Source organism: Jaculus jaculus, chromosome 10 (assembly GCF_020740685.1).
Source record: "Jaculus jaculus isolate mJacJac1 chromosome 10, mJacJac1.mat.Y.cur, whole genome shotgun sequence".
NCBI lineage: Eukaryota > Metazoa > Chordata > Mammalia > Rodentia > Dipodidae > Jaculus > Jaculus jaculus.
In genome coordinates, this window is record NC_059111.1 from 3,729,440 (window position 1) to 3,741,024 (window position 11,585).

Genomic DNA, 11,585 nt, shown 5'->3' on the forward strand with positions numbered 1-11,585 from the left:
GCCTCAGGATGACGCCATTCCCTCTGAACGGAGTGACTATATGGTACATTGCATGAAGCGAATTGATTGATGTCATGTGCTGTCTTCTTCACAGTGCCTTCCCAGGAAATGCTGGCCCCCCACCCTCACCCCCAGAGCCCGGCTAGTGAAGCACTTCCCCTCACAAGAGCCTCAGAGAAACGGGATCTCGGGCAGCTTCCAGGTTCTCAGAGATCTAACAACATATGCCTCAAAACAGACACCTGCCTTTCACAAGCTGGCCCAGATGACATTTGCATGTCAGAACGGTGGCTTGAAAGTGACATGAGGGGGTGGGGAGATGGCTCAGTGGTTAAAAGTGCCTGCTTGCAAAGCCCGATGGCCAAGGTTCAATTCCTGCAGCCACCCACATAAAGCCTCATGGGTTCTTATTTGTAATGGCAAGAGACCCTGGTGCCCCCCCATACACACACACATGTGCAAATAAGAAATAAATAAAGTTTTCTAAAGTTAACATAAGGGCGGTGCATCTCAGTGGGTAGAATGCTTATGCAGTGTGCACAAAGTTCGTTCCCAGCACTGTAGAAACAGGTGTGCACTTTGGAGGTGGAGACTGGAGGATCAGGAGTTCAAGGTCAGTCTCAGCTACAAAGTGAGTTTGAAACCAGACTGGGATACATGAGACTCGGTAAGGGAGAGGGAAAGGAGAGGAAAGGGGGGGCACACCTGCTCCTATTCCATAGTTGGGGTAAGAGAACAACCTTCAGTGTGTCTGGGGACCAGTGTGACCACACTCTAGTCAATCTGCCACTGGAAACCTGGGAGGTTAGAAAGATGTGCTTTTTCTACACATGATTGCAAAGCCAAGTACAGAGCAGTTAGTGAGGTTGTAATGAAGAAAATGATTCCACTTACTGACATCTGCACCCCATCGACGAGGTTTGACGCAGTGAGATGGGATTTCTGAAGCAACCTAGAATAATTAAGTCAGCATTAATAGAAGGGACCAGAGAGAAATGGCTCTGCCTACCCACTTCCTTCCTCCACCCAAAGCAAGGAATCATCTGTCATGTCTTTTTTCTTTTTTCAGGGGATGAAAGAATCTTGCACGGGGTCAGGCATAATTCTTTCCTTTCCAAAAGAGATGCGTCTTCAGTATTCTACCGAGCCTGATACCAGAGGAGGTTCTGACAGTTCAACATTCAAAAGCTCAGTCAGTTCACAGGGTAATTTGATTTTCCCCTCTTCATTTTCCATCCTGAGAACGAATGCATGCTTAGTGCTTACATGCTAACAGAGACAGAACACGCTAGAAACAGGCCAAATAATACCCTTATGTTTTCTACTTGAGTATTAAAATTAGTTAGCTTTTGTAAAAGGAAAGGCAGAATAATATATTGGAATTTTAACTAATGCACTAAAGTGCTGAGTTTTGTTCCCTTTCTTCCTCTCTTGTCCACCCTCTCTTTCTTCCCTTTAATCTCTTTCCCTCCCTCTTTCCTCCTCCCTGTTCTTAAGTTTTTTTTTTTTTTTTTTTGTCTATTTTTATGGATATGAGAGCGACAGAGAGAGAGGCAGAGAAAGAGAGAGAGAGAGGGAGAGGGAGAGAATGGGCACACCAGGGCCTCCAGCCACTGCAAATGAACTCCAGATGCACGCGCCCCCTTGTGCATCTGGCTAATGTGGGTCTTGGGGAATCAAGCCTCGAACCGGGGTCCTTGGACTTCACAGGCAAGCGCTTAACCGCTAAGCCATCACTCCAGCCCACGTTTTTTGTTTTAATCCTGCCCTGATCCCTTACTCCAATACTGATCCAGTGTGTGGTGCCTCTCTAGAGTAGCTGCTGTCAGAGATCTGAGGCTGCAGAACTGTGATCCCAGGTGGCAATTAGACAATCACCAACCCCCAGCGGCCATTTGGATCTTGTGAATAGCATGCAAATGGCTGATTGAGGTGCAATTTAGCTGCACATGCTCTGTCCTGGCCCGGGTTTTTTTTCTGAGAAAGGGAGGCCATGGTGGGGAGGATCGGTTCCCATCTCTCCACTTCTCTAACCCTTTCGGAAATACGGACTGTTGTCATGTGGCTGGAGCAAGCACAGGCGTGGGAAGTGCAGCCATCCTCGGGAAACAACAGCATCTTTGTCTTTGAAGTTTTCTGCTGCCGGTCAGTAGGTGAGTCTCCAGGCTGCGGCTCCAGGTGGACAGATGGCCCGGAGCAGCCCTCGGGACCGTGGGTCCGCGGCGCCACCGTCTGGCAGACGGGAGCCCGGCTGAGGCTGGGGACACCGCAGCCATTTCCTGGGCACACTGTTCTGGGCAAATTCCAGAACGATCTACCAGGGGAGCAGACTGCGGCCCGGCACCGGGAGGGCACAGGTCAACGGCAGAGTCCAGAGAGGAAACAAACGAGTCAACGTCTGTGAAAACTTTACTAAGGGCTGAGCGCTGCAAAACCCAATGACTTCGCAATAGTGCTCCGTGACGACTCCCCCCACTGCTCCCCGAGGAGGCCCCCACTGCTCCCCGAGGACGCCCCCCACTGCTCCCCGAGGACGCCCCCCACTGTTCCCTGAGGACTCCCCCACTGCTCCCCGAGGACGCCCCCCACTGCTCCCCGAGGACGCCCCCCACTGTTCCCTGAGGACTCCCCCACTGCTCCCTGAGGACGCCCCCCACTGCTCCCTGAGGACTCCCCCACTGCTCCCTGAGGACTCCCCCACTGCTCCCTGAGGACTCCCCCACTGCTCCCTGAGGACGCCCCCACGGCTCCCTGCGGACCCCCCACTGTTCCCCGAGGACGCCCCCCACTGCTCCCCGAGGACGCCCCCCACTGTTCCCCGAGGACTCCCCCACTGCTCCCCGAGGACGCCCCCCACTGCTCCCCGAGGACGCCCCCCACTGTTCCCTGAGGACTCCCCCACTGCTCCCCGAGGACGCCCCCCACTGCTCCCTGAGGACTCCCCCACTGCTCCCTGAGGACGCCCCCACTGCTCCCTGAGGACGCCCCCACTGCTCCCTGAGGACCCCCCACTGTTCCCTGAGGACGCCCCCCACTGCTCCCCGAGGACGCCCCCCACTGTTCCCCGAGGACTCCCCCACTGCTCCCCGAGGACGCCCCCCACTGCTCCCTGAGGACTCCCCCACTGCTCCCTGAGGACTCCCCCACTGCTCCCTGAGGACTCCCCCACTGCTCCCTGAGGACGCCCCCACTGCTCCCAGAGGACCCCCCACTGTTCCCCGAGGACGCCCCCCACTGCTCCCCGAGGACGCCCCCCACTGTTCCCCGAGGACTCCCCCACTGCTCCCCGAGGACGCCCCCCACTGCTCCCCGAGGACGCCCCCACTGCTCCCTGAGGACGCCCCCACTGCTCCCCGAGGACGCCCCCCACTGCTCCCCGAGGACGCCCCCCACTGCTCCCTGAGGACTCCCCCACTGCTCCCTGAGGACGCCCCCACTGCTCCCTGAGGACGCCCCCACTGCTCCCTGAGGACCCCCCACTGTTCCCTGAGGACGCCCCCCACTGCTCCCCGAGGACGCCCCCCACTGTTCCCCGAGGACTCCCCCACTGCTCCCCGAGGACGCCCCCCACTGCTCCCCGAGGACGCCCCCCACTGCTCCCTGAGGACTCCCCCACTGCTCCCTGAGGACGCCCCCCACTGCTCCCTGAGGACTCCCCCACTGCTCCCTGAGGACGCCCCCACTGCTCCCTGAGGACGCCCCCACTGCTCCCTGAGGACCCCCCACTGTTCCCCGAGGACGCCCCCCACTGCTCCCCGAGGACGCCCCCCACTGTTCCCCGAGGACTCCCCCACTGCTCCCCGAGGACGCCCCCCACTGCTCCCCGAGGACGCCCCCCACTGCTCCCTGAGGACGCCCCCACTGCTCCCTGAGGACTCCCCCACTGTTCCCTGAGGACGCCCCCCACTATTCCCTGAGGACTCCCCCACTGTTCCCTGAGGACTCCCCCCACTGCTCCCTGAGGACGCCCCCCACTGCTCCCTGAGGACGCCCCCCACTGCTCCCTGAGGACTCCCCCACTGCTCCCTGAGGACTCCCCCACTGCTCCCTGAGGACGCCCCCACTGCTCCCTGAGGACTCCCCCCACTGCTCCCTGAGGACGCCCCCCACTGCTCCCTGAGGACTCCCCCACTGCTCCCTGAGGACGCCCCCCACTGTTCCCTGAGGACGCCCCCCACTATTCCCTGAGGACTCCCCCCCACTGTTCCCTGAGGACTCCCCCACTGTTCCCTGAGGACGCCCCCCACTGCTCCCTGAGGACTCCCCCACTGCTCCCTGAGGACTCCCCCACTGTTCCCTGAGGACTCCCCCCACTGTTCCCTGAGGACGCCCCCCACTGCTCCCTGAGGACGCCCCCCACTATTCCCTGAGGACTCCCCCACTGTTCCCTGAGGACGCCCCACTGTTCCCTGAGGACGCCCCACTGTTCCCTGAGGACGCCCCCCACTGCTCCCTGAGGACTCCCCCACTGCTCCCTGAGGACGCCCCCCACTGTTCCCTGAGGACGCCCCCCACTATTCCCTGAGGACTCCCCCCCACTGTTCCCTGAGGACTCCCCCACTGTTCCCTGAGGACGCCCCCCACTGTTCCCTGAGGACGCCCCCCACTATTCCCTGAGGACTCCCCCACTGTTCCCTGAGGACTCCCCCCACTGTTCCCTGAGGACGCCCCCCACTGCTCCCTGAGGACGCCCCCCACTATTCCCTGAGGACTCCCCCACTGTTCCCTGAGGACGCCCCACTGTTCCCTGAGGACGCCCCACTGTTCCCTGAGGACGCCCCCCACTGCTCCCTGAGGACGCCCCCCACTGCTCCCTGAGGACGCCCCACTGTTCCCTGAGGACGCCCCCCACTGCTCCCTGAGGACGCCCCCCACTGCTCCCTGAGGACTCCCCCACTGTTCCCTGAGGACGCCCCACTGTTCCCTGAGGACGCCCCCCACTGCTCCCTGAGGACGCCCCCCACTGCTCCCTGAGGACGCCCCACAGCGCCCCACAAGTGCCCAGGCCCAGCTCTGCCTGCCTGCGGTCTCGGGCCTGCAAAGCCAGCCGCTGCTGCTGACAGCTGAGCCCCCCTGGCCCCCGCTCTTTGCTCTTTGCTCACTAGGCGTCCGCGGAGACCGCGAGTCGGTGCTGCGTCCCAGCGCGCGCTCCTCCGTCCAGCAAGGCATCGTCGCCATGGTCCTGATGTAAACCTTCGCAGCACCACCGCGCCATCCTGAGCCCTGAGCACCTAAGCTGGCGTTTTCCAGTGACTTTCAGCCACAGCTGCATCTAATCTGCATGTTAATATTTTCCTTCCTGGAAATCATTTCCATAATTGCTACAGGTTATTTTGAGGAGGAAATGGTGGCAGGCGGGTGACAGAATCGTTTTTTTGGGATGAGTAGTAGAATAGTTAATATTTGAAATCATCTCTGCACATCCCTGTCTGCCCTTATCATCTACTTCTCAGGCCACTGGGTGGAGGAACAAGGGCCCCACATGTAGCTGGAGCCCCGAACTTTTGCCAGGATTTCCCTCTGTGAGGTCATTTGTGGGTGATTTGGCACCTGCCTGGCCTGGGCACTGGGGTCTCCCTGATAGGTAGGATTTTTCTTTTTTTTTTTTTGAGGTAGGGTCTCACTTTAGCCCAGGCTGACCTGGAATTCACTATGTAGTCTCAGGGTGGCCTCGAACTCACAATGTTCCTCCTACCTCTGCCTCCCAAGTGCTGGGATTAAAGGTGTATGCCACCATGCCTGGCCTATTATTACTTAAAAAAATTTTTTTGTTCCTTTTTATTTATTTATTTGAGAGTGACGGAGAGAGAAAGAGGCAGAGAGAGAGAGAGAGAGAGAGAGAGAGAGAGAGAGAGAGAGAGAAAATGGGTGCACCAGGGGCTCCCAGCCACTGCAAACAAACTCCAGATGCCTGTGCCCCCTTGTGAATCTGGCTAACGTGGGTCCTGGAGAGTCAAGCCTCGAACAGGGGTCCTTAGGCTTCACAGGCAAGTGCTTAACTGCTAAGCCATCTTTCTAGCCCTTATTATTATTTTTAAAAAATATTTTATTTATTTATTTGCAAGCAGAGACAGAGAGAAAAGAGAGACAGAAAGACTGGGTATGCCAGGGCCTCCAGCTGCTGCAAACTCCAGATGCATGTGCCACTTTGTGCATTAGCTTTATGTGGGTACTGGAAATCCAACCTGGGTTGTTAGGCTTTGCAGGCGAGTGCATTAACCACTGAGACATCTCTCCAACTCATATTTATTATTATTTTAAAATATTTTAAAATTAAAAAAAATAAAATATTTTAAAATTGACAGATAGAAGAAGAGAGAATTGGCACACCAGGGCCTCAGCCACTGCAATCAAACTTCAGATGCTTGTGCCCCCTACTGGGCATTTGCAACCTTGTGCTTGCCTCACTTTTGTGTGTCTGGCTAATGTGGGATCTGGAGAGTAGAACATGGGTCCTTAGGCTTCACAGGCAAGTGCCTTAACTGCTAAGCCATCTCTCCAGCCCCATAATTATTAATTTAAAGCAAATATCATTAGCCACTGAGCCTTATTCCCAGTATATATTTGCTATTTTTAAAATGTGTGCATGGCCTGGTGGGGTGGACACTCCTTTAGTCCCAGCACTCAGAGGGGGCAGAGGTAGGAGGATCACTGAGAGTTCGAGGCCAGCCTGAGACTACATAGTGAATTCTAGGTCAGCCTGGGCTAGAGTGAGACCCTACCTTGAAAAAAAAACCTACAGAAAAGGTATGTGTGCATGTTGTGTGTGCTTGTGCACACATGTGTGTTTGCATGCTGTGTGTACATGTTTGTGTGTGTGTGTATCTGTACATGCAGGCTAGACAACAATGTCAGGTATTGTTCCTCTGGCCCTCTGCACTTCTTTTTGTGACAGGGTCTGGAGCTCGCCAGGTAGGCAACTGTCTGTTCAGCAAGTCCCTGGGATCAGCCTGTCTCTGCCTCCCCAGCACATGCCACCACATCTGGCTATTTTTGTGTGGGTGCTGGGATTGAACTCAGGTCCTTGGACTGAGGTGATAGTTCAGCAGCTAAGGGTGTTTGCTGACAAAGCCTGCCAGCCCCGGTTCAATTCCCCAGCACCCAAATAAAATTAGATGCACAAAGTGGTGCATGGGTCTGGAGCTTGTTTAAGGTGACCAATAGACCCTGGCATACCTATATTCTCTATTTATTTATTTATTTGACTGAGAAAGAGGGGGAGAGAGAAAGAATGGGTGCACCAGGGCCTTCAGCCACTGCAGACAAACTCCAGACACATGTGCCCTTTGTGCATCTGGCTAATGTGGGTCCTGGGGAATCGAAACTGGGTTCTTTGGTTTTATAGGCAAACGCCTTAACTGCTAAGCCATCTCTTCAGCCCTATATTCTCTCTCTCCCCCTCAAATAAATAGAAATATTTGAACTCAGGTCCTCATGCTTACAAGGTAAGCACTTTATCAACTGAGACCTCTCTTCTGCACCTTCTCTTTCCAAATAATGGTTGTTTTTATGACTAGGATTGATATTATTTATTCACTACAACTCAGAGCTACACTGTCCTTCCCTAAATGCTCCCACAGTGATAGGAATATAAATTTACTTGTGTAAGTAGGCCTTTATCATGAGGTGGACAGTATCTCAAGCACACAATTCAGACACCAGAACGGTTTACTGTCCTATTTTATTTTATTTTATTTTATTTTATTTTATTTTATTTTATTTATTCATTTGAGAGCAACAGACAGAGAAAGAGGCAGAGAGAGAGAGAGAATGGGCACGCCAGGGCCTCCAGCCACTGCAACGAACTCCAGACACTTGCGCCCCCTTGTGCATCTGGCTAACATGGGTCCCAGGGAATCGAGCCTTGAACCGGGGTCCGTAGGCTTCACAGGCAAGTGCTTAACCGCTAAGCCATCTCTCCAGCCCTTACTGTCCTCTTAAAGGGAAGAGCCATTCCCGTAACAACCTCTGCCTGGCTCTGGCGTGGACTCCCCACTATTTCTGGCTTTTACTTGTAAGTCTGTGAAAATAAGAGAGGAAGACTCGATGCTCACAGTCTAAGGCAGAGTCAGGCTCCAACTGCCCCAGAGTCCTCACTTACCCACGGGTCCTGGGGGACAACACGTGCTTAGAAGAGTCGCAGATATTTTAACTGCCTTGTAACCTCTTTTTAGCTGTGAAACAAGGTGGCCTTTATAGCCACCCCCCAGGGAGACTAAACACTGGGCCAGGCCCGTGGTGAATGGGAAGTCATAAAGGGCACGTTTACGGGAGCGCTGCTCGGTAATCACCCGGCTATTTATAGAGCTCCAGCACCAGGCCAGGCTGCTCGGGGCTTCTGAGCCGCAGCTGGTAGCAGTTGGCCTGGCTCACGATGGGCCAAGGATCCAGACGAAGAGGGAACCTGGGCCCTGTGGGACTGCAGCCCACATACACAGGTGACCTAGGAAGGGCCCGGGATGGAATCCAGGCCAGAGCTTCCCCTGGGCTGGCTGTGGGGTGGAAAGTGAGAAGGGCAGACACACCACTAATTTTTCTTGTCCCCCTCCCTCCTTCCTTCCTTCCTCTTTTCCCTCCCTCCTTCCTTCGTTTCCAGACAGGTCTCCCGCATTCCAGGCTAGCTTCTAAGTTGCTCGGTAGATGAGAATGACTTTGAACTCCTGATCCTTCTTCTACCTCCCGAGTCCTGGAATTACAGGTGTGTGCCACCACGCCAGACGCAATAGCAGCATTTCTTAAAGGGTCCACCTTTACTCTCTGATTTGAAGGGTCTGCCACCTTTTAACATCTATTACATTATCTTGGTATGCAATCAGGTCTTTTGCTGGGCTTTCTGCCTTTTGTCACTAGTGCTGTTTCTGTAGGTGTTACGTCACCATACATCTTTTCAGTCGATCTGTGGTGTGTGGGTGTATGTGCATGTTATGCATGTTCATATGTGTGTTGGCCACATATGTGCAGGCATATACACACATGTGTGTGCAGGTGCCTGTGGAGGCCAGAGGTCAATGTTGGTGTCTTCTTCAACTGCTGCCACCTTGTTTTGAGACAGTCTTTGTTGCAACTAGAGCCTGGCAAGTCTCCTGGACCCGCTGGCCCCTGAGCATTCACCGATCTCCGCCTCCAGGCAGTGGACTGGCGGTATGAGCTGCCAATACTGGCTTTTACATGGGTCCTAGGGACCCAAACTCAGGTCCTCCTGCTTGTGAGGCAAGCACGTTACTGACTGAACCAACTCCGCAGCCCCCACACTTTTAATTATAGAGGATTTGGGGGCTGGAGAGATGACTCCGTGGATAAAATGCTTGCTGGGCAAATCTGAGTGCCTGAGTTCCCAACTCAAAACCCACGTAAAAGCTGCGGCAGGCCTCTGTAGCCAGCATCCCAGTGGTGAGGGGCGGTGGAGATGGGAGAATTTCCCAGAAGCTCACAGAGCAGCCACCCTGGAGAAGCGTGGTCAGTACTGAGCTATGACAGACCCTGACTCCAAGGAGGCGCAAGGTCTGGATGGACCCTGAAAGTTGTCCTCTGACCTCCACACAAATGCCATGGTATACACAGCCGGGCACTCACACACAACACACGTGTACATACGTCATTTGCACACACCAGGAAGAAAAGGTTCGGGGGACTTGTCACACATGGCAATGGCTGACCGTCTCTGATGGTCTTCCTCTGTGTGTCTCTGGCTAGCTCCTGAGTCTCTTTCTTCATGTGAATATTAATACCAACTTGCCTGTAAAGGTTGTTGGTTCCATGCTAAGTTTTTAAATTAAGTTAGCAGGATTGATGGTAGTGTCAAATCATGCTATCAAAGAATAGCCATGTCTTCCCATTTGTTCAAGAATGTTCTTGTGTGGAAGGAGCATGTCCACTTTCCTGATCAGGCCTCATGCTACACATGGAACCGGGCACCATGCAGTCAGATGATGTTATCTGGAATACAGTAGGAAACAAGCAATTCTGTTCCTTCAAAATAAGAACCAAGGACCAGGCATGGTGGTGCAGGCCTTTAATCCCAGCACTTGGGAGGCAGAGGTAGGAGGATCACCATAGTGAATTCCAGGTAAGCCTGAGCTAGAGGAAGACTCTACCCTGGGGGAAAAAAACAAACAAACAAACAAACATAAAAACAAAAAACAAGGGCTGGAGAAATTGCTTACCAGTTAAAGTACTTGCCTGCAAAGCTGAAGGGCCCAGGTTCAATTCCCAGGACCCATGTAAGCCAGTTACACAAGGTGGCACATGCATCTTGAGTTCATTTGCAGTGGCTGGAGGGCCTCCTGGGCCAATTCTCTCTCTCACTCTTTCTTTTTCTCTCTAATACATGTGTGTGTGTGTTTTTGCAGAAACGATTACAGCCTAACTGGCCTATGTAATCGGGTATCCTGTCCCCTGGCAAATGGTTAGTATGCCACAATCAAAGAAGAGAAAGGACAGTGCTTCTTGTACATGAAGGTCATAGAACAAACACCTTTTCCTAGGTGTCTCTGGAAACCGGCATGACTCAGTAAAAACTATGAGAAAGCACTGGAACAGGGCTGGAGGATGACTTAGCGGTTAAGGCCTTTGCCTGCAAAGCCAAGGGACCCAGGTTCGATTTCTCATGACCCACATTAGCCATATGCACAAGGGGGCACACTCTCTCTCTCCCACTTTCTATGTCAAATAAATAAATAAATATAAATTTTTTTTAAAAAAGAAAGTACTGGAACAAATAGATGAAAATTTAATTTACTGGCCCCGCTTTCTTCGGCACAAATGCAAGCAGAGATTTAGCAAGATAACACAGTACCTAATTCGAATTAGAAAGCAGAAACTTGTTCCTTTGAGTAAGAAGGTGGAAAGAAGGGAGCAAAGGGGAGAGAAGCTCTGGTAGCTGCTCAGCTGGACACCGCCATCGAGGAGGAGCTGCTGGAGAGACTGGAACGGGGTACGCATGGCGACATCTACAACCCCATCCATGCCTTCGACAAGGCTCTGCGGCAACAGGAGGCAGAGAATGACTCTTCTGAGGATGAGGAAGGAGATGAAGAGAATGTGGGAAAGAGAATTTGTGGGAGATGATAAGGTAGATGCCAGTGACCTCAGTGATTCTGAGGATATGGATAAATTGGACTCCCGCAGTGCAGAAGACCAGGACAAGTCCTCCAGTGAAGAGGAACAGGCCCTTAACGCAAAGCACCCTTGAGAGGACCGCAGCCGAGAACACGAGCCCATGTAGAAATGGAGTATGAGCAGGAGACGGCCCGTGGGCAAAGCCCATGCCACGTGGTCACCCTGCAGACATGATCAGCAGTGGGCACTGAGAGTGGGCATTGAGGACTTCTACCTTAAACGCAGTCACACCTCCAATTTTTGCTCTTTTGTTTTGCTCATATTTGTTACTTCAGAGGGGCAAGAAATCTGAAGTGGAAGAAAGCCTTAATTGGTGGAACACTTTTGTCGCTTACATGTTCAAGAAACAGCTTAAGCTCAAGAAATTTAACAGATGAATTCTGAAGTTGGAATAGTATTATGGGAATAAATATTTCTAATTAAGTCTTAAGAGCCACACTCCTTGCCCCCAGTTTGGAAATGGCAGA

The 11,585-nt window shown here is 53.4% G+C and overlaps 1 pseudogene; it reads left to right on the forward strand.

The window, feature by feature from the left end:
* The first annotated feature begins 9,916 nt into the window (after positions 1 to 9,916).
* On the forward strand, positions 9,917 to 11,292 carry LOC101594869 (annotated as a pseudogene).
* The last annotated feature ends 293 nt before the right edge of the window (positions 11,293 to 11,585 follow it).